Raw genomic sequence first — 22019 nt, forward strand, 5'->3', positions numbered from 1 at the left:
ATTATATGAATATTGTGGAGCAATTTAGGGCAGCGTCTTTGCTTCCTTTAGTGTAATAAAGTCATTCAGAATAACTGTGTAGATCACATAAACGCTATAGTGCATTATAGGTCACCCTCTGTGCTTCCTGTAGTGTTTTACAGTCTGTCAGAACAGGGTGGATCATATAAATATTGCACAAATTTAAAGAGAACCCCCAGTGCTTCCAATAGTACAGCCCAGTTGGAATAACACACAATCACATTAATCATATAAATAGTATAATTTTTTTTGAAGTGTGTGTATGTTGATCTTGGAACATGGAGGTTCCAGCCATAAGCCAGCAGGACGCCACCCTGCTCTTTAACACGGATCTCGAGCAGGGCAAGTGGGACCTTTGCCATCGCATGATCCGATTCCTCAAGGCCATTGGGTCAGGGGAAAGCGAGACCCCACCCAGCACGCCTACCACTAAGGTAAGCATTCTGTAATGTTTCAGTTAAAAGCTGTTGATGGTCATCTCCGGTGAAAACTAGTTTACTTTTGATGTTTGCTGAATCTCTGATGTTGATATTCTTTGTGCTGAGTTCAGGAGCCGAGCACTACCGGAGGGTTCAAGTTTTTCAGCATGTCCACAGGACCCTCTGCTAAAGGGTAACTAACACACACACACACACTCTATCTTTTAATTCACTCTGTTAACCCAATGGATTTCTGTGTTTTATATCTAAGGATGATATACATATTATAAACTAACAGCAAAACATACCCTATCTAACTGAATGTCATCATAGACTGCATGTTTACTCGAAGAAGTGAGTTCACACAGTTCAGTCATCTTGGTCTCTGGGTCTAAACAAAGGTGCCAAAACACCACAAATTATGTCAGGTATGTTATGCTCTAAATATATCCACACATTCCTCATTTAAATCTCCTACGGACAATTAAATGTGGCCCTTTCCTGTTTTTATAATTTTGGAGCAGTAAAAAGAGATCCCAGTCCTTAGCAGTCAATACTAATATACATAAACAGGGGGAGTAGGAGCGGGTTTGATATTGGGGGAGACGCATCTGCTTATATGAAACAAAGCCCACCATAATCACAAATAAACGATTCTTTTCTGTACTTATTGTTTATTATTAGTTACATTCAAGTAAAGGTCACTTTACAACCTCCACTTTACATTTACTGTTTTTAGAAACAAACATGCGTGCAATGTCTGAATTAAATACATATATGAAAAAAAAACTGATGATTTGTATCAGCTAATGTTTAAATTAATATAATAGATGCTACTATTATTATTATATTTATTATTATGTATTGTACTTCTTTTGATGGTGGTCTTTTACGTAAAAGAATGTAACCTAATGTTTCATAGAGATTTTTGGCAGATGTTAATATAAACGTTAGATAACCCAAACCCTCCTAGTCTGTTAGTTTCATGAGCTTTTACTAAAGGACTAGATATATTTCATTAGTAAATCTAAGGGGCTAAGGGATTTTAACAGGTAAACTCAATAAATGAGTGTTTATTAGCTGATGAGCTGGATCCGGTGAAAACACATAATTTTAGTGTAGTGATCAGGGTTAAGAAACTGCTTTAAACTACCAACATAAAGTATTGTGATGAAATCTGGCTATCCACTACATCCAGCTTCTAGCTATCTAGTTTTATCTAAAATTTTCCTTCATTATACTTTACAGTAATCCTGCAATCCTAGTCTACAAGTCACATTGACTATCACAAGCTCACAGAGGGTATGATCTGTGGGTTCTGATTTGTTTATTTTTAACCATCTATAACAGGGGTATTTAATTAGAATTCAGTTCGGTCCTGTTAGAGAAAATTTCTACAGGCCAGGGTCCGGACCGTCGCCATTTTTACCTTGCGTTATGTTTCAGTGTTATATCTTGTATACTGAAGACGCCTAGTAGTTCTGTCAGTGTTTTATGTCATCAACAACTAAAAGACAAAACAAATTACACATACTAGTATATTTCAACAATATGTATTGTTTTAAATAGACCTGTCACAATAATTACATTATCAACCTATCATAAAATAAGTGGAAACACCCTGAACTTACCGAGTCTATTAATGTGAATCTGTATGTTAACTTTGTTTCAAAATGCTATATTTATTCTATTTAATTTATTTATATTGATTTGCGCCTGCCTGTCATGATAATTAATGACCAATCGTACAATATATGGAGAAATGTTTGCTGAACTTGGCCAAAATATCAGCTTTAAAAAAAAAAAAAAAACAGCAGTTTTATTTTATTTTATATTATTACTGTATCAAACTTTATTATGTTGTGGGTAAAACTGATGGGGGAAGTTGCCAATGCTTTTTGTGTTTTGGGAGTAGAGAGAGAGAAAGCGCGCCTGCGAGGGAGTTTTTTTTTTCTTGCTGAGGAGTTCTGATCAGGTGGAGTAAAGTGGAGTATTTTGCACTATTGTCTAGGTTGTTTCTGTTTAATTCCTCCAAGTAACACTAGTACTAGCATGTTTTATAAAGGTAGTATTTTAATTTATTTTTCTGGTGCGCACCATCTGTATTAGCTTTTCTCGCTTTATTCTCCCACTTCTCACCGCCTGCTTCTCCTGTGTGGCTCCGCGCTCTCACATCTGCACAGATCTGATTGGCAGAGGAGAGCGTTTGGTGATTTTACAACACACGTGATTGGTCTGTGAGTTTACTGCGCTGAAATAAAGCACGCCCAGATAGCCACCGAGTGCTGGCCCAGTACTGGGCCTTAGCTGGTTTCTGACTGTCCTCAAAGGTGGCCCAGAACCGGCCACCGGACTCGGCCCAGTGTATTTTTGAACGTAGGACCAAGTCTGGGCCTTATTCGGTTTCTGACTCCTCGAAGCTGGCTGAGAGTCGGTCACCGGACTCGGCCCAGTGTCTTTTTGAATGTAGGACCAAGTCTGGGCCTTATTCGGTTTCTGACTCCTCAAAGCTGGCTGAGATTCGGTCACCGGACTCGGCCCAGTGTCTTTTTGAACGTAGGACCAGGACTGGGCCTACACTGGTTTCTGACTGTTCTTGAAGCTGGCTGAGATCCTGCCACCGAACTTGGTCCAGTGCCCAACACAAGTTAAGCAAAACTTTTGTAACTGAAGGTACTTTGTCTTTTACTGTTGGTGAATTTGTTTTCTAAGAACTAGGAGGTTCAGGAACCTACAATGTTATTCCTACTACTACAAGCTACAAGCTATTTGTACATAAAATTTATGTAAATAACCACTTTGTACATCAGTACATCAATATGATTATTATATATTATTATAGGAAACACTAATAAGGAATTTACCATTGGTTTAAATAGAGTATTCTGTTTACTCAATTAGTGTTAATGAGAGAAAAACTTTGTCTGGAAGCTCAAAGAAAGACATAAAACAAAGATTTATATTAAATTTACGTTTAATTCATAAAGTTTACATATTTAAAAAATAAAGGGAAAAAAAGAAAACAGAAACAGATTACAATTTGCAAATTCTTTTTAACTCATTCAATTGAATACACTACAAAGACAAGAAATTTAATGTTGCAAATATTCACTCATTTTGAATTTGATGCCTGTAACATGTTCCAAAAGTTAAGACAGGGGTAACAACATTATGCATGCATTATGAAGACCAAATACGAGAACGGAGACACCGGACTGTTTCTTTAACTAGCTGAGCTCCGCGGTACAGTTAAAAAGCTCCCCACGACAGTGCTCTTACTGCCTCTCCCTATTAGGCTACAGAGGGGCATGTAGTGTTGTGTTACAGTGTTTGTTGTTGCGCCGCTAAAGTATGGAGGATGAAGAAAAAGAAATCCAACTGATTTCCACCCTCCCCAACTCAAAGTACCCCGACACAAACACGCAACCACCCACCCAATTAAAATGGTAGTCACAATAAATAAACATTCATACAGATATTTCAAACACAGGTAACTGTTTTTACCTTCTGCTGTAGTTAGGACCTGAAAGAAACAACTCTTCAGCCTCTTGTATAGTTATTCCCTGTAGTGTAGACATGGCTTGGGTGATGCACTAACAAAAGGGTTAAAAAAATTTAATATAAATTATAAAACTGCATTATAAAGATTCAGCACTGCAGTGCAGTGATTAGAAGTGATTAGCAATGGTGGTGGTGTATGAGGTGTTAGTGCATGTTGTGCTGGTACAGTGAGTGGATCAGCTATATCAGTGCTGCTGGAGTTTTTAAACACTGTGTCCATTTATTGTCTCTCATTCTATTAGACACTCCTACCTATCTGCACCACAGTGTATATGTAAAGTCAGATAGAAGCTCTGAGTCTGTTGCTGCATAGTTGGTGCTGTCAATACTCTAGTCCTTCATCAATGCTCACTGGATGTCCACCGCCGGTGGACTATTCAGGTCAAGCAAGTGAAACTGAGGTGTTTAAAAACTCCAGCATTAGCGTTTGTGTCACTGCTGAAAATGACCCAATAACTGTCTGAGAAAATGTATTGTGGTTATCATGGTCTCACAGTACTACTCTATTGGATTTTAAAAAAAGATACATTTGATTAAAAATTTTATGTAACTTAAGTCACAACAGGCTATTTAACATTGTTAATAGATATTTACTGCATACCTAGTAACCTTACCTCTGGGAACAAAACATCCAAAATGAACTGCACTTGATCCTCAATGTGGAATTCTACTGGTGCAGATTTCAGGACATCCTGAAGATAGAAAAATAGGGAGTCCTGTTCTTCCTCCGAGTCCAGGTACACTGGCACCCGTAGAGATGATCCCTTCTGGATTCTGCTGAGCCACTTCGAAGGCTCTTTTCCACAGAGTACACCCTTAGGTCAAAAGGCAAAGTGCCAAAAGCACTTCATCAAAACATGAGCAAACATTTAACATTTCTAGTTGAATGTCAAAAGTAGTTTATGTTAAAAGTTTTGGACTGTAAATCCACATTAAAAAAAAAAAAAAAAAAAAAGGTCCCCCAACACATGGTGACAACAAGCATGAATTATAAGGCCTTTTGCTTATTTGCTTATAACACTGTAATGGTAAAACAATGTGCAAATTGTAAATAACAAACATTGTTAATGTGTGACAAACATACCAACAAATGTTGCCGGACTCCATGGTCTTGTACAGCAAAGTCTACCAGCTTCTTTTCTTGGGCTGTGCGGTTGACCATGGTTTGCACATGAGGTGGAATGTCTGAAGTGATTGACCTAGATACCCTAAAAAGTGGCTGAAGGGTCCCTTGCAATAGCCTGCTAGCCTTGTCAGTCCAGAAAGCAAACCTCTGGCCATGTCTGTTGAATCAAAAAACTTAATCAGCAGGTAATCAAATGAAATAAAATGCAGAAAAGGCATGAATACTTTAGCAGAGTGGCCTTACCCTTCAATCTGAAATCTTTCCATCAGTAGGATGCACCACCACTGGCGGATTAATGGCACATCATTCTAAAACATATATAACAATGATCAGACAATTGGGGTGGGGTTTGAAATATTTTTTCTATATTAATAGATGCAACTGACCTCTGTGAAGATAAATGGGGTATTGGTGCAGATACAGAGGGCATACTGTAAAAAAATAAATCTCTCTATTATACCCAATAACTCAAAATGCTGCTTATCACAACTTAAAAGGATGCTTACAATGAGTATAAGGATGCCACAGTAGTTCCCAGAAGTTTGTTGAGGGAAGTGCTGGAAACAAAATATTAAATATTACTGTTAAGTAAAGGTGTTGAACCAATAGAAACAGATGTAGACAAGTGCTTCACTAAAGTAAGCTTAGGTTCCCCCTTACTGAGTTACTGCCAAAAGCCATTAATACATGAAGTAGATGTGCTGAAGATAGAGATTGTTTCAAATTGTGTAAAATAGACAGAAAGTCCCTAGGTCTGGACAAGAAAGAATGTATGGTGGAAAGAAGACGAATGAATATAGCAAAAAGTATCAACTGGTGGGCTAGTCATGGCTCAGTTTCCCAAAATCACAGTAGAAAATTCTCTTCAAAAGAAAATATCTATAGTCTTACATTACATTTAAGCCAACTGATGTCCAGAGTTTTATATAACCCAGTAAGAAAATAAAGAAAAGGCTTTACATCAAAACTTCTGCCAGTCTTCTCTGTCCAGGGTCTTGGGTCAATCTGGCCTGCAATATGTCTGCACATAAAATGGAAAAAAAAATTAATTATGGACACACACTTACTGAAACCTATAGTCATACAATTGTTCTCCATGGTCTAGTTTCATAAAATGAGACCTAATCCTACAGCCATCGAACAAGGCTTTTTGTTAATTTTCAGCCATAGAACAAGGCTTTTTGTAAATCATCAGCCATAGAACAAGGCTTTTTGTTAATTTTCAGCCATAGAACAAGGCTTTTTGTAAATCATCAGCCATAGAACAAGGCTTTTTGTAAATCATCAGCCATAGAACAAGGCTTTTTGTAAATCATCAGCCATAGAACAAGGCTTTTGTGTAAATCAGCAGCCACAGAACATGGCTCTTGCGTAAAATATTATTGGTAAAAGCCACTGAACAAGGGCAACTTTTTCCTCTCTCTTAACCTAAATATTGTTTTGTACGAGTCATCTCCAAAACCACCAGGGAGTACAGAATCTAGAGAAATGATCTCTCTCTCCACAACCAGTAAAACCTGCAATGGACATATTTCAAAATGATAAGCTAATCAAAAAACTTCATTCTAAAAATCTGAATATCTATTTTTTGAAACTGTAACTCAACACATAGCAAATAGTGATCCAGTTGATTCTGTTGCATACTCCATGCAGGGAACAAAATCGCATCCTTGGAACACAGATTGTTCTGGTGTAGAGAAAGAAAATGCAACCATTCAACTACTGTGCATTGTACAGAAATCATTGCATTAATGTGCAACTGTCTGTCTGTGTGTGTGTTTAACTTCACTTTACCGGTAAACTTGAGAGTGGGTCCACATTCATCGTTTTCCATGTGGGAACCACATACATGTCAGCAATGTAAACATCTTTCCCCTATTTACAACACAACAAGATTAGCAAATGTATACAAGTACCCATGAAGAAGTATACAAAATAACAATGTTTGAGCTTCTGTAATTAATTACATGTTTTTGAGCAGCTTCTCTGATGATCTTAAAACATGCATTCCCAATCTAGACGTAATAAAACAAAATAAAGGCATAAATTACACACAAAAAAAAAACTATTTCTGTGCCTTTGAGCAAGCATGCTGCAACATGAATATACTTACAGTAGACTCCATGCACTGATTTAACCCAAGACTCCACAAGTCCTCACGTGTAAGACAGATATTGTCATCTTTAACAATCAATTCTGCTGCTGGAAGGCTTTTGTCCAGGACATATTTCAACTGCAATTAAAAGAGTTAGCAAGGGAGGGGGGGTGAGAATGGTGTGAGAGTGTAAGTATGTGAGAGATGGTCTGAATATACGATTGCAAAAAATTATTGGAAGTGTCTAACAGTGTGTGAAGGAGAGTGAAATTTGGAATGGGCTAGGTGGAATCATCCCCTACCAGTTTTTCCTGGAGAGGACCCAAGTCTTTTTCCCATTTCTCTCCAGAAAAAGCATAAGGATGGTCTGTTGCTTCATCAGGTGTACCATACTCATGGTCCTGAAGTGACACACATGGAACTGCTCCATGATCTGAAGAGACAATAAAAAAAAATAAGTCTAATATTAATAAAATAAACTTTACAATATACACCTTACATGTCAACCATTACAAAAAAAACACTACTTAGCTCTTACTTTCCAACCTGTAGAAAGGCCTTAGCCGTGAGACATTGATGCAACATCGAGTCCCATTATCTTTCACCACTGATGCCACACCCTTTTTAGAGATACTATCCACAGTGAAAGGACCTTTGTGGCGGTCAGCAAGGGTGTCTTTTCTCTGTTTTATATTGAAATCTTGAGAAATCAAGACCTCATCGCCAGGACTGATTGTGCTCATTAGCTTTCTCTTACGGTTCCTGTAAGACTTTTGTTGTCTTTTCTGCGCATTTTCAATGTTGCTAAGCACCTGAAAAAAAAAAATTACACTTTACTACATGCCATTGAATTAAAAAAAACTTCTGTGGTCAGACTACATGAATTTGGACCTAACCTTCTCATTTAAAATTTTCATTTCATTTACTCGGGTGTCAAGATCATCTTCTGGGTCAGCAATTTTAAAGTCTTCTCCCATGGGACAGGCGTTCATAACCTCTGGCAAATGAGGGTGCCGATGGAAGAATAAGAAATACGGGGTGTGCCTGGTTGAAGACTGGTTAAAAACAAATTAAGTTATCAGAAATAAAACATTATATATCGATTACATTATATATCGACCATAATGAATGTATAATGAATACCCACTTGCTTAGCAGTGTTAATACCATACACAACTGCAGGTAAATGGATGTCCCAATCATTATGGCTTTCATTTACATACTTCCGCAATACACGTTTGACATTTTGATTTGTTCGCTCATCCTATATATATATAAAAAACAACAACAGTTAAAACATTTCCTAATTTTTTTTAACATTACAGGGAAATGTCAAATAAAATTATGTTGAAAATTACCTGCCCATTTGTCTGAGGGTGGTAGGCACTTGAGACAGCATGTTTGATTTTCAGAGTTGCAAAGATGTTTTCATTCAGCTGTGTGCAAATCATCAAAAAGGAAATACAGTGTGCATAGCAGAATGTCAGAAAAACATGTGTGCTAATTAAGATAAATATCAATGTTAAGAATTCACATTATACTAGACTTTTACCTCATTAACGAACTCTCTCCCTTGGTCAGTAATAATTTTCTTGACCATGCCGAACAAGTAGAGTGTCTTTATGATGGCTGCTGACACTTCAGTTGCAGTCTTATTTTGCAGTGGCTCAGCAACAACCCACTTTGTATATAAATCAGTCATGGTCAACACATACTTGTTTTTTTTACCAGTTTCTCGCAGTGGGCCAATTAAATCCAGGCCAATCACCTCCCATGCAGCCTTCACCTAAACACATATTTTCCATTACCTTTCAAAACATTTATTTTCTCTATTAAACAAAACAGAATTTGGAATACCTTAATAGAATGTAACACTGGTGTCCCCGTCTTCATGGGGTCATTTAGTTGGCAGCGGCGACAACACTTCACCTAAAAAAAAACAAAAAAAAAGAAGAATTAAGTTGGGACAGTGTCTAAACATGTACAAAAAGTAAAATAAAATGCATATCATAAATTCATATTAGAACAAGGGGTGTGCTATATAATTTCGTGCACAATAATATTTGTTGTTACATTACTTTGTTTTTGTTACACTATTTTTATACAAAATCAGAATCTTGGTAACTATCTATGAAAGATTTCTTTTGTTTCTACTGAATAAATAATATGAGGCTGAAGTTGGTTTGATATTCGCAGCTGCCGCTTCACTGAACCACCGTGAACTAAAGGGAGCGTTCACAAACTGTTCCGCATATTATATTTAACACCTCACATATCAACACTGAAGGAGCTATAATGAAGAAAAGCAGTACAGCTGTTTATTAACTATGTAAATATACATTATGTTATAAAATGCAATTTTATATACACGACCTTCCACTTATTTTCTGTTCTAGTGTAATTCATTCATTTCCTAAGTAGAAAACATCTTAAATAGAGAATTAGCCTCCTACCTTAAGGGAAAACCTGGCATTAGCCTGGCCAGAGCTAACTGTTAACTGTAAAATATTTATTTTAATTACTGAATATTAAATTAATACATTTTATATATAATTTAAAAAAATACAATAATATTTTAAAAGCCGTTGCGCTCAAAAAAAAAATCCAGTGTGATTTTAAGAATTTTTTCATCTAGGGCCAGACCAAATACTGATACTGATAAATGATATGAAATTCTAGTCTCCTATTTTAAGGAAAACCTAGAATTAGCCTGGCCCGAGCTGATTTTATACTGTAAAATGAATTAGCAACATAGCATACACAGCCATAATGCAGCAAAAATTTAATATAAGCTGATGGTCAAGTACGATTTTGAAGGATATTTAATCTTGGGCCATGCCAAATACACATGATATAATGAGTTTTAGTCTTCTACTTTAAGAAGAACCTGAAATACTTTATACTTTAAAACGAACTGGCAACATGGCATACAAGCTATAATGCACAAAAATTAATGAATATAAAGCCAGTGATTCCAGTGCGATTTTGTGAATACTAGAACTCTTCATCTCGTGTTTATTTGTTCTGGTCCAAAATGAAAAAGTCCTTCAAAATCATACTGGAACGTCAGCTTAATATTCAATTTTTGGTGCATTATGGCTCGTATGTCATGTTGCTAATTCATTTTACAGTATAAAATCAGCTCAGGCCAGGCTAATTCTAGGTTTTCCTTAACATAGGAGACTTCAATTTCATATCATGTGTATTTGGTCAGGCCCAAGATGAAAAAATTATTTGAAATCACATTGGAACATTAGCTTTTTATTCATTTTTTGTGCAGTATGGCTCACAAAGGTTTTTAAAATATAATTTTATTAAATATTTTTTTCATTATATATTAAATTGTTAATTATATATTCAATAATTAAAATAAATATTATACAGTATACAATTAGCTCTGGCCAGGCTAATGCCAGGTTTTCTCTTAAAGTATGAGGCTAATTCTCTAGTTTAGATATTTTCTACTTAGTAAATGAATGAATTACACTAGAACAGCACGTTAAAGTAAAACTGGAGAAAGTAAGTGATGGAAGGTAGTGTACATACAACCAAACGAATCAGGAGCTGCGAATATCAAACCAACTTCAGCCTTGTATGAATAATACTGTAATATTTATACTAAATAAAACATTTATATGTACTGTGTTGCAGTTTTACGCTCTGGAAATAAATAAGAAATTGTGTTATAACTTCACAACATACCCACTCAGTTACATCTTTCATTAGGGTAGGCCAGAAGTATCCAGCAATCACCCTGTCTCTCGTGCCTCGTACACCGTTGTGGTTGCCGGTGCCGGAGTTATGGCACTCCATCAAAACAGACCTTTTTTCCTCCTCAGTACAAACAACTAGTCTCATATACGTTTTATTTGGTCCAGTGTAAAACAATCGGTTGTCTGCCGAAAAAAAAACACGTTTCATATTTAATTACTTATTGATATAATAAAATACTCCGAGCTAAATTAGCTAGCATAGTTAACCTAGCTATACTAACTAGTTCACATAACGGGACACTTCGCTTCCTCAGCTAACGCAAACCTTTCTAAAATATGATATGATTTTAACTTACCTTTTGCTAGGAAGTTTTCAGACACACGCCGCATTTCCTTGCGCATTTTTTTGTTGCATGGTGGAGTAAATGTTCCACTTAAAATGTACTCTTTCAGAGCTCTGTAAAAACGTAAGTCCTTCATTTTGAAACCGCGTTTTACAAGCTGTTTGCGACAGTGTGAGCGGAACCACAACTTGGCATTGCCTACCTGATCTGTGCCCCTGCTCAGTTTGCAATGCGCATGCGTGCGCATGCACGGAACAAATCGGGCAGGGGGTACAGATCGGGTAGTGACAAGCAGTAGAACCAAAACTTTTGCAGCTCAAAAACCAATCCTGCTTTAGAGCGAGGATAGGACTGCCTACCTAACTATCATACAAATGCAGAAATACAGAAATAAATAAATTAATAAATGTGGCAATAAATCAATAAATAAATGTAGAAATGTTGAAATAAATGAATGAATAAATAAATGAAAAAATAAATAAATGCACATATAAATGAATAAATAAAAATAAATATAAAAAATTAGAAATGTATTTATTAATTAATTTATTTACCTATACAATTATTCATGCGTGTATTTATTTTTTATATATTTATTTATTTATTCATTTCTATGTGTATTTATATATGTATTTATTTATTTCAACATTTATTTATTTATTCATTTATTTATTTCAACATTTATTTATTTCTACATTTATATGTGCATTTATTTATTTATTTATTTATTTATACGTATGTCATTTTTGGTCCTCCATACTGTAATACTTAAATATATAAATACATCTACATTAATTATAAGGAAAATGTGTTGATTATAAAGATTAAAATAATATAAAGACAATTAAAATAAAGATCATTTAATAATTCATTGATGTCTCCTCCTCAGTAAATTTATATCTTACTCCCTGAGAGCATTACACACCCACCAGTATAGTTTTTCTTATTTATATTTTCTGAGTAGGCTCTAAAAGCAAGTTATACCTTCTCTACACATATTTAATTGTATGCTTGTTTCTATAGATACAACTATCAACTAATAGAATCAAAGTACAGTAATAGTTTAATGTTAAATATGTTTATTGCAGTCATATTTACAAATATAATGCTGTTATGTTTTTTCTTTTGTATGACATGACCATTTTAAATTCAGCATCACATTCTTGAAATAAGTACTTGGAAAATTGGGCACCAGCAGAAGCGAAAGTAGGGGCAGCAACATTAAAACATATTAATTTACTGACAATAATAAAATGTATCTATGATTTTCCTATTTCCTTTTTTTGCCAATATAAAACATGAATAATTTAATTGCTCTGAAAAGCTCCACTATTTTACTTAATGTTGTTAAATTCTCCTGTTGTGTCTAACAGGATAACTGTGTGTGTGTAATTTAATTTTAAACTTTTTCAAGTAAAACATTTTTGTCTCTAGTATACTAATATACTGCATACACAAACAACTTCTAGTGTGATTTTACAAATTAGAGAAATGTTGACTAAAGCTTATTTGGTAGTAGTGAGTGTGTTTATATAAAAATGTGCTAGCTAAGTTAATAACATACACTTTTAACGAAGTAGCAGAGTGTGCAGGAACGTATTACTGAACTCTGGAATAAACAATACAAATAAAGATTTTTTTATATTAACTCACAGACACAGCACCATTTTATTTAACTAAAAAGCTAGCTAAAACAAACATTACACAGTGACTTGTAGAGACACACAACCACTAAGTTAACCTAGCTGACTAGCTAGCTAATGTACAACATCTAAACAAAAGTTCTGTGGAAGCATTTAGGTTAGCTAGTAAAGACCAATTCGCTAGCTAACTACCAAATTGGTTAACTAGCAAGCCTAAATGCTTTTACAGTATGTATGTTTGTAAAAGCATTTAAGCTAACGCTAGCAAACTGGCTGGTTTCTATCCTAGCTAGCTAACTGTTTATAGCTTAGCTAGCGTAAATACCGAAACAGTACTTCTGTTCTGGCCTTGTACACTAGTTAACAATTTGAATTTCAAGTAAAAACATACTTTTTGGTTGTCTGTTAGTAACTGTTATAGCAACATTAACATTTACATTAACATGAAATGTGTTTAATGCTACATTCTGAGATAATTTAGCTTCAGATAATATCACCTTGATATGCTGCTAAGTTAGCTAGCTTAGCTAACTGAAGAGGCAACACAGATAGGGTTATAAATCATATTTGACGGCCAAAATATTTATTAAGTCAAAATAAATTATATTTCAAAAAAGGTACGTAATACTTAGTTAGGTTTGCTACCTACCTACAAACTTCAAAGGTTTCAGGATAGCTGACAGTTGAGGATGTTGTAATGTTTGAGGAATCCGCGCGCCAAGTGCTACGAGAAACCGCACGGGTTGAACTGGGCTGATGCGCAGGGGCACCAAGGTAAATATCATCTAGATTCATTTACACTCTAAACGTGATCACACGTTTGGGGTGTGCGCGACGGTTGGTTTTGGGGTCTAGGGATGCTGATCGTGTGTGTGCGTGTGTGTGCGTGTAGCAGTACTATAACAGGCTCTGTGTGTGTGTGTGTGTACTATAACAGGCTCTGTGTGTTTGTGTGTGTGTACTATAACAGGCTCTGTGTGTGGGTGTGTACTATAACAGGCTCTGTGTGTTTGTGTGTGTGTACTATAACAGGCTCTGTGTGTGGGTGTGTACTATAACAGGCTCTGTGTGTGTGTGTGTGTGTGTGTGTGTGTGTGTGTGTGTGTGTGTGTGTGTGTGTGCGTGTAGCAGTACTATAACAGGCTCTGTGTGCGTGCGTGTGTGTGTGAGGAGCAGCATAACAGCGGGAGTAAGTATTCTTACTGACAGGAGTCATCTATAACTGTAAATAAAAATAAAATATACAAGTCAGCTTTGGTAGAAAAGTGCTAACAGTAGGGAACAGTCAGTTTTCCACTTTGTTAGTGCAGTGCTGGTACAGGGTCGTCTGCCGTATTTGAGCCAGGACACACCTGTGTTCAGAGAATCAGCAGGTTAGGTGCGACAGTCGTTCACCAGCACCAAAACGACTGCTCAGTGACACTGATGTAGAACAGTCAGAAAGTGACACTGGGCCAGCTGTGGGCCAGAAGTATTTTTCTGCTTGCGACTCTAAACCAGCAGTGCCGACTTAGAAACGACTCCGGGCCAAAGTCGCTGGCTATCTGGGCGTAAACCATAAAGACAATACACGTTTCGACGCTTTAAAGGAACACTGTCAGAATCGGTTTGGGTCCGGATATGACAACATCTGGGTCCAGATCCGGACCGCGGTGACCCCTGATCTATAAGAAATAATCTCAACACAGTTTACATGGTTTGCTCTGTTACCTTTCTTATAGAAAAATCTCTGTTCTCTGTTCTATTAAGGGACTTTCTTCCTGAACCGGCTCCGTGGTTGGCGCGAAGAGATTTCCCATTTACACAGCATTCTGTCTACTCATTAAAAACACAGCTGAGCTGAGAGAAACGATTTGGTCCTGCCGACGCCCCAGTTCTGCGGTATCCACCTGTTTCTGATTTTGGGTGGGACACGTCACCCATCCCCCCGGTTCCTATGCCTATGTACATAAATAAGTATTTAAAATATCCTTTAAGTAATTGTTTATTTAATTTAGACTCTTTTCAAGTATTAGAAACAATTTTTAAGAGGTTTTTAGAGGTTTTGGAATGTGAGCTGAACTAGGCTGAAGCTAGGCAAATACATAAATATACATCAAGCTATTAAAAATGCACAGATTGGTGTCAGGCAGCCGTTTATTGTGTGTTGTGTTTAAACCCTGCCCATCAGGTATCAGTCTTGTATTCTGTCTTCAGATTCCTCTGTTCTGATTGAGAAAGAAGATATCAGAGTGTATGGATATGAACTGCTGGTCTATGTAACTATAAACATATATACACACAAAGTGTATTCCATTGTAATGTGTGTGTGTGTGCATATAGGAAGGACGGCGAGAGTGCTGAGAACATAGGTTCGATGTTGTGGCGTCATTCGCGGCGGCTGCTGGAGCAGGTGCATCTGAAGGACCTGGGCTGTTTCATCGCTCAGCTGGGCTTCGAGCTGATTGGCTGGGGGTGCCGGGAGTGCACTCACATCACCCGTGTCAAAGAATTTGTCATTGCCCTCAAACGCCTGCACAAGAACTTCCTGTGGCCGTTTCCAGTCATTCCTGCCAGCTCCATCAGTTCACCGTTAAAAAACGGACGCTGCCAATCACAACTGGCTGGATGTTTTGGGGGCGGCACCAAAGGAAATGGACTCCACCTCCTCTCATGGAGCGCCGCAAACCCAGGAGGCCTTCCTTCCTTTCTTCTCTGATCAACAAAGCGAGACAGCAGAGCTGTTTTTTCGCTTCCATCCCTCTGTGAAGTTATGAATTTAGAACCTTGTGTTTTCTTTCCTTAAAGTGTCTCCTAATTGTCTGATTAAAAACAAAGTTACTGCTCAGTAAAAAGCATACACTGCATCAACTAACCAATGAAAGGCCTATTTCCTACTTCATATTAAAGAAACTTTGGGAAAGTGTGCAAATTGTTTAATTAACATAACATATAAAGTATATTTAAAGTATAGTAACATACTTTTACCCCAACAGTGGACAGGGCAGTATGTGGCGACATTTGGCTAGAATTGTCAGTGTTGTTGGTGCGCACCCACATCCACATTCAATGCAGGAGGCCCAACATGCATATCCCACTGGTCAGTGTCGCATCCTTTAGCTTCCATGGAATAGTCTTAATGTGTAAGAGTACAGTGTGTCTTTATGAACCATGATGACTAATACCTACCTGTGCAGAACGCAACCATCTCTTGGTTTGGACCTAAACTAATTGCAGTCAGACCACTGTCCACTCTTCCAACACACTCCAACTACCTAAACAGAGAGATATCACAGACTAAGCTCAACACAAAAGATGTGTGTGAGACTGAACAGACTGCGAAGAGAAAAGAAAGAAGAAGTACCTGATTGATGCTAAGGTTGTACAAAACAACATCACCACGTGATGTGGCCAAGCAGACGGATTTCTGATCTGGCAGGTCCTGAATACCCACTAGACCCCTTGACCATCTTCTGTCAGATAGGCTTCAGGTGTCAGTTCAACACCTAAACACAAAAAACTGTCAAATCTTGCTATCCAGAATTACGTTAAACAGACCACTAGAGAAACAGACAGACAGCTAGAGAAACAGAAAGACAGCAAGAGAAACAGAGGGGCAGCTAGAGGAACAGACAGATGGTGACAGAAAGAGACAGCTAGCCAGCTAAAGAGACAGCTAGAGACAGACAGGCAGCTGGAGAGACAGACAGCTAAAGGTCAGCTAGAGACAGATAGCCAGACAGAAGGGAAACAGAGACGTGACACCTAGAGAGACAGTTTTTGGTATTCTTCAATTGATATTTAAAATATGTATCTACTGTGAAAATAGAACAGTCATAAATATTTACAGATCAGAGACTAATTTTACCAAGTAGTAGACAGACTATATGCATTTCTGTAACGTTTACTGTGTTAATGTGACATTAATCAGGGACACTACATTTACAATCTTAAACCCATCACTCCTGCCAACACACTTCACACAGCTTCTACACCTAAAGCAATCAATATCAGAAGCAGTGAATCTCTGCTACACTTGCCCACATTGTGAGCTCACCTGTCCTGTAGGGAGATCATATTTAGTGATGGAGAACTGAGAGGAGCAGAGAGCCAGTATCTGTCCCAACAGAGAAACACTGAGGAGAACCTGGACTCTGCAGCTCCACAGAGCTCAGACACCTCAGCAGCTGCTTTTAGTGTTTTAGTGTTCTGTGTTATTCAGTTTAAATTCTATTGATGTTTTAAACTTAAAAAAATAATAATAATTTTCAGTATAATTGGCACTGTATCGTAAATATAAAGGGTCTGTGTGTTTGCTTCCACTTAGCTGTATCATACACACTTGTTTTATAGTTCTGTGTGTTTCAGTTTAAATGCTGATACATTTAAAATTCACTAATACACAGATTTAGCACTCTGTCATAAATACAAAGGGTGTCTTGCTTCATCATACACACTGTTTTTTAGTGTTCTTAGGTTTAATTCGCATTAGCGATTCCACTGGTCCACTTTTAACAAAACTGCTCTTGGTAAACAACATCCCTCTTCAGGCCATTTTTCCCCCAAACAGTAAAAGTGACTGTGCGTCACTCTCTGTGGTCATACTGTCCTGATTATGTAAGTATCTGCTGGCTAACATCCTCCGTTTAAAAGTTATTAGCGCCAAAAGTTGAATATAAAATATTTTTACAAGGTTTGTTGTGTTGCTATAACTCCTAAGAGGCTAAAATTGGCTTCTTATTCACCAGCGCCTTTTTCAGATTTCCATTACACTTTACATGCTTGCAGCATACTCTACCTCAGTAACTGCTGTGATCATGTATGTTCTATATATTATAGTATGTTACATATCGCTGCACCTCTTTCCCACTATGCACGTCATTGTACTGTATCGGTACTGCACTGTGCTGTCTATTAAACTGTCTCGTATGTTGTATTTATTGTAGTGTTAAAGCTTTATGTTGCACGTTCTATAGTTTTATAGTATAGTTTTATGTTGCATCGTTACACTTTTGCACTTTGTTTGTCTACTGTATTGTTGTTCCATGTTGCACCATGGTTACACTGTGTACCTGTACTCAGGTGTAATGACAATAAAAGCCTCTTGACTTGACTTGCCGTTACATGCGGCCGCCTGTAGATGGCGGATTTTAACAGTGAAAAGCCACAACGCTGTGCAAACGCTCTGAATAAAAAAGAAAAAAACATAGAAAGACACTGTATGTTTAATTTAGTTTTGTATAGAGTAGATAAAATAAGATAATAAAAAAGAACATACAATAAAAAAGAATGTATTACATTATTAAATATATACTTAAGACATCATAAATTAGGCTGTTTAACTCCTGAACAAAAGAAGAAAATCCACAGTAGATTTTTTTAATGACCCTGTGAACATAGCATGTAACATATAGATGTGTATAGACATGTAATATTTATATATAATTGTCAAATGCCACTTTGGGTCAAATTCTCAGGGCATTATCTCCCCGTACTCACACCGTCTCAAACAAAAACTGACAATCAGACGGTCATAATCCAGAAAAACAACATATATTACTGTGGATTGTTTTTATAATGACCCTGTTAGCATAGCATGTAATATAACTGAATTAACGGTCAAATTGCACTTTAATAATGCACTTTTAATGTATGTAACGTTTAACTGTTTTATTTTCTGGCCGTGTCAAGCTACATTCGAAAATAGAAAATATGGTATAAAATGTATTCATTTGGGTTTTCATACAATTTTTCAAAATTCCAATTTTTTTTTTCATTTCAGCCTTTCGCAAACCGAATTTCAAGAAAAAACAAAAAGATGAATCTTCTTTCGATTTTTAGATATGTCCATTTTTGTGTCTTTTAACACAATTCTGATTTCAACAAAATTGGAAAAATGGATGAAAATATATTTCCTTTTACATCCAAATTTTACATTTTTGCATTAAGCCTATTACGCCCAGGAAGTTCATCCCATCAGATTTGTGTTACAAGACACAAAAATGGAAAGAAAGAAAATCAAGAAAAAAATCACTTTTATATTTTTTCCTGAAATTCTATGAAACGCTTAAATGAAAAACTAGAAATATGATAAACTGGATGAAAATCAATTTCTTCTGGAAAAAATAAAAATTAAGTTAACACAATTTTCTTATTTTTTTAGTAAATTTAACTGTTAACGTTACATCACTCCGCTTGTGCTCTGCTACTGATCGAGGCGGAAGAAAAAGTAGTTCCCACCAAGTGCATATTATTTAGACAAGAGCTCAATAGTTTAGTTACTTTCCCTGTGTTCCTGTTAGAGATGTACACTGTATTAAATGACTGAAGTATCAAAAGTATCAATATTTTAATTTGAAAATTGATTTTACAGCATGAAGATCTGGATGTGGAGAATCGGTATTTCAGTATTGATCCGCGCATCACTAAGGCGAAGCGAAGTCATGGCGGCTAGTGTAGTCCTGCTTTGATTTGCTCCATTTATATACCTTTACCCTCTCTAAACTGCTTTCTCGAACAAACTGAAGGACTTTTATGTGAAATAATAAGTTAACAAAAACCTTCTCTCAGAAAAAGGGAATAATGAGCAAGGCGAAGAGAGCGAAGGCTAACGCCGGCCTTCTCAGACCACGGCTACACTGCAGAGAAGACTGGAGATAAACTCTCGCCATGAGGCGGCAATACGGGCTGTGTCTGTGAGATTTCCCCGAGGAGGAGACCAGAAACCACTTTATAACTCCAGCTACGGCTCTGGACTCTCCATCAGAAAGCCCTGCTTCCAAAACGTTCAAAGAATAACCTCCGCTTCGAGAGCTTTAAACAAACAGAACTGAGGCTCCAACCATGAGAATCAACGAATGAGCCGAAACCCTGGGACAGATGGTGATAAATGATCCGACCAGCACTGAAGAGCTTGTAGCACTGGATCCCACTAACATCACCTTTAGTGTGGGGATTAGGTGGTGTGTAGTTAGCCGTTAGCATTTAGAAGTGAGCAACACGAGGGCTAGTTTATTCACTACACGGACCATATAAACACGCTGCTACTCAGCCCATTCAGACATTAAAGAAAAGTACAGCCAGGAGCTTCTCAATAGTGTTACTGAGTGTAATAGAGAGTCTAAATTAAAGTGGAGGGTGCAGCCTAAAGCTCCTGTACGAGCTTATACCCTCTTCTCCCTTGGGTCACTCTCTACTAACACATTCTCCTGCTGGGAGAATTAAAGAAAGAAAACTCCATCCTCACCAAGAAGATGATCAGAGGCGGCGCCGATGCGGGCTTCATCTTTACGCTCTTCCAGAGGTGAGCAACGAAAAGTAAGTAAGTAAGCAGGTCTGTTGCTCCAGAACTAGGAACTACATTTGTTGATATTGGTGTTGACATTTCTCTTCGTCTTGACAGTTCGGACGCCACAAAACCTCGCAGTGTTATAATCCAGTTTGCCCTTCGAGCAGCAACGCTCTGCTTAAAGACAGAAAGATCAGTTTCAGCGAAGACCTGACCTCCAACAGACGAGTACCTCCAACAGCTGTAAGACCTCCTCCATCGTGACCTGCAGGACACAGGCAGTGTTTACCAGCAGCACTAAGAGGTGCTGAATACATAACATCATATATGTTTATATCATATATATAGTTTTCTTTCCATATGTTTACTCTTTTTTGCAATGAAGAACTTGCTTGCATACTCCTGGTTATATTTTGAGTCTCCATCAGAGCACAACGATAATAATATCGCTAATGTTTATGAAGTTTAAGGATATCAAACATTGCTTGGCTGGATTTTTTATGATGCAATATTATATTTTATTTTTGTTTGGTAGTTGCTCAGTGCGGTTTTCTATTTGAGAGGGGGTGGTACTCATCAAGGGAGTTTAGAACTGAATTACAGGACCCTCAGAGACAGGGTCCCCTGCTACAGTCTGTGAACGTCACCTGAACCATAGCAGTTTCATTAGGAGAGTCTGTGTTTGGTCCAGCTGGTCGATGGCTGGACTGCATCTTTACCAAACCTGCTGTGATAGAAATGTTACAGCACTGGTCCAGGAAACTGGTTTCAGATCTGGAAGAACTGAGCTGTCAGAGCTATACAACATTAACCATAAATTTACACTGGAAAGTTTGAGATTAACCAACTCAGTAATTGAAAATCAGTTATGTTGTGTTATGACTTTGATTTGTTTTAGGAATGATCCCTTGGTAACATTCATCAGCATATTATTTCAAGATAAGAATGGAGAGTCACCTATTTTCGCCCACCTCACCTTCTGTTTTCTGCTTAAAAGACCCAATAATAACAGTTTAAAATGTTTTTTTTATTTATACCAAAAATATTTGATCTTATGAGAAACCAATCATATTTTTAAAAATAAGAAAAAAATATTATTTATGAAGTATTAAAACAAATATCAAAATTTATTAAATTAAATAATTTGCCTTATATTTTAATATTTCTATTATATAAAAAAGAACTTTAATATTTAGACCCCAATACTGCAAGAATAAAGGAGGGTCCCCTATTAAAAGCCACTTCACGTCCTGGTTTTTGGAACTAACCTGTCTGCTTAAAAGACTCTATAATAACAGTTCAAAATACTTTTCTTAGTTTTTTTTGTTTGTTTGTTTTGTAGTTTTTCTTTTTTACCAAAAGGGGAAATATATGTTTAATTTACAGTGATACAAAGTGTGTAAATATTTTTAAATAAATAATAATTTTATTTAAGTATTTAAACCGTATAAACATACATATACAAATAATCAGTGTTATAATAATAATAATAATAATAATAATAATAAACAAAATTAACACAACACAAAGATTAATGGTTAAGTTAGGACATGATGCGGGCACGCATCCTCTGGCACCAAAGACACCTAAATTATTCCTCTCTTGAGTGGTTTCACTGCTCACAGCTGCTCACAGGGGACAGGACACCCATGACTCCCTACTGGTCAATTGGCCTGCAAGCACCTTCTACAGATGTCTGACATTAAAGAAACACTGTTTCAGCCTGATACTATCTTCCTTGCTTACAGAATATAATGTTCTCTGTAATTACAGAATAGAATTGATCTATTTATTGGCTTGCTACCTTTGGTTTGTGTCCCCTGCTACCTG

General features: G+C 36.8%; 1 protein-coding gene and 3 long non-coding RNA genes across 13 annotated transcripts in view; all 4 read right to left on the reverse strand.

The window, feature by feature from the left end:
- si:ch211-107m4.1 (heterogeneous nuclear ribonucleoprotein U-like protein 2) overlaps nucleotides 1-22019 on the reverse strand; it is a 129356-nt gene that overhangs the window by 54082 nt on the left and 53255 nt on the right. The gene's annotated exons all lie outside the window — the stretch shown is intronic.
- Nucleotides 4486-5724, reverse strand: LOC125799063 (uncharacterized). The gene is made up of 5 exons (XR_007437885.1): nucleotides 5634-5724; nucleotides 5514-5558; nucleotides 5371-5435; nucleotides 5086-5284; nucleotides 4486-4816 (listed from the first exon to the last, which is right to left on the reverse strand). It is a non-coding gene; the product is annotated as an uncharacterized LOC125799063 (long non-coding RNA).
- Nucleotides 11059-11802, reverse strand: LOC125799065 (uncharacterized). The gene is made up of 2 exons (XR_007437887.1): nucleotides 11292-11802; nucleotides 11059-11118 (listed from the first exon to the last, which is right to left on the reverse strand). It is a non-coding gene; the product is annotated as an uncharacterized LOC125799065 (long non-coding RNA).
- On the reverse strand, nucleotides 14478-20211 carry LOC125799064 (uncharacterized). The gene is made up of 3 exons (XR_007437886.1): nucleotides 20148-20211; nucleotides 16266-16407; nucleotides 14478-16176 (listed from the first exon to the last, which is right to left on the reverse strand). It is a non-coding gene; the product is annotated as an uncharacterized LOC125799064 (long non-coding RNA).

Source organism: Astyanax mexicanus, chromosome 2 (genome assembly GCF_023375975.1).
Source record: "Astyanax mexicanus isolate ESR-SI-001 chromosome 2, AstMex3_surface, whole genome shotgun sequence".
Taxonomy (NCBI): domain Eukaryota; kingdom Metazoa; phylum Chordata; class Actinopteri; order Characiformes; family Acestrorhamphidae; genus Astyanax; species Astyanax mexicanus.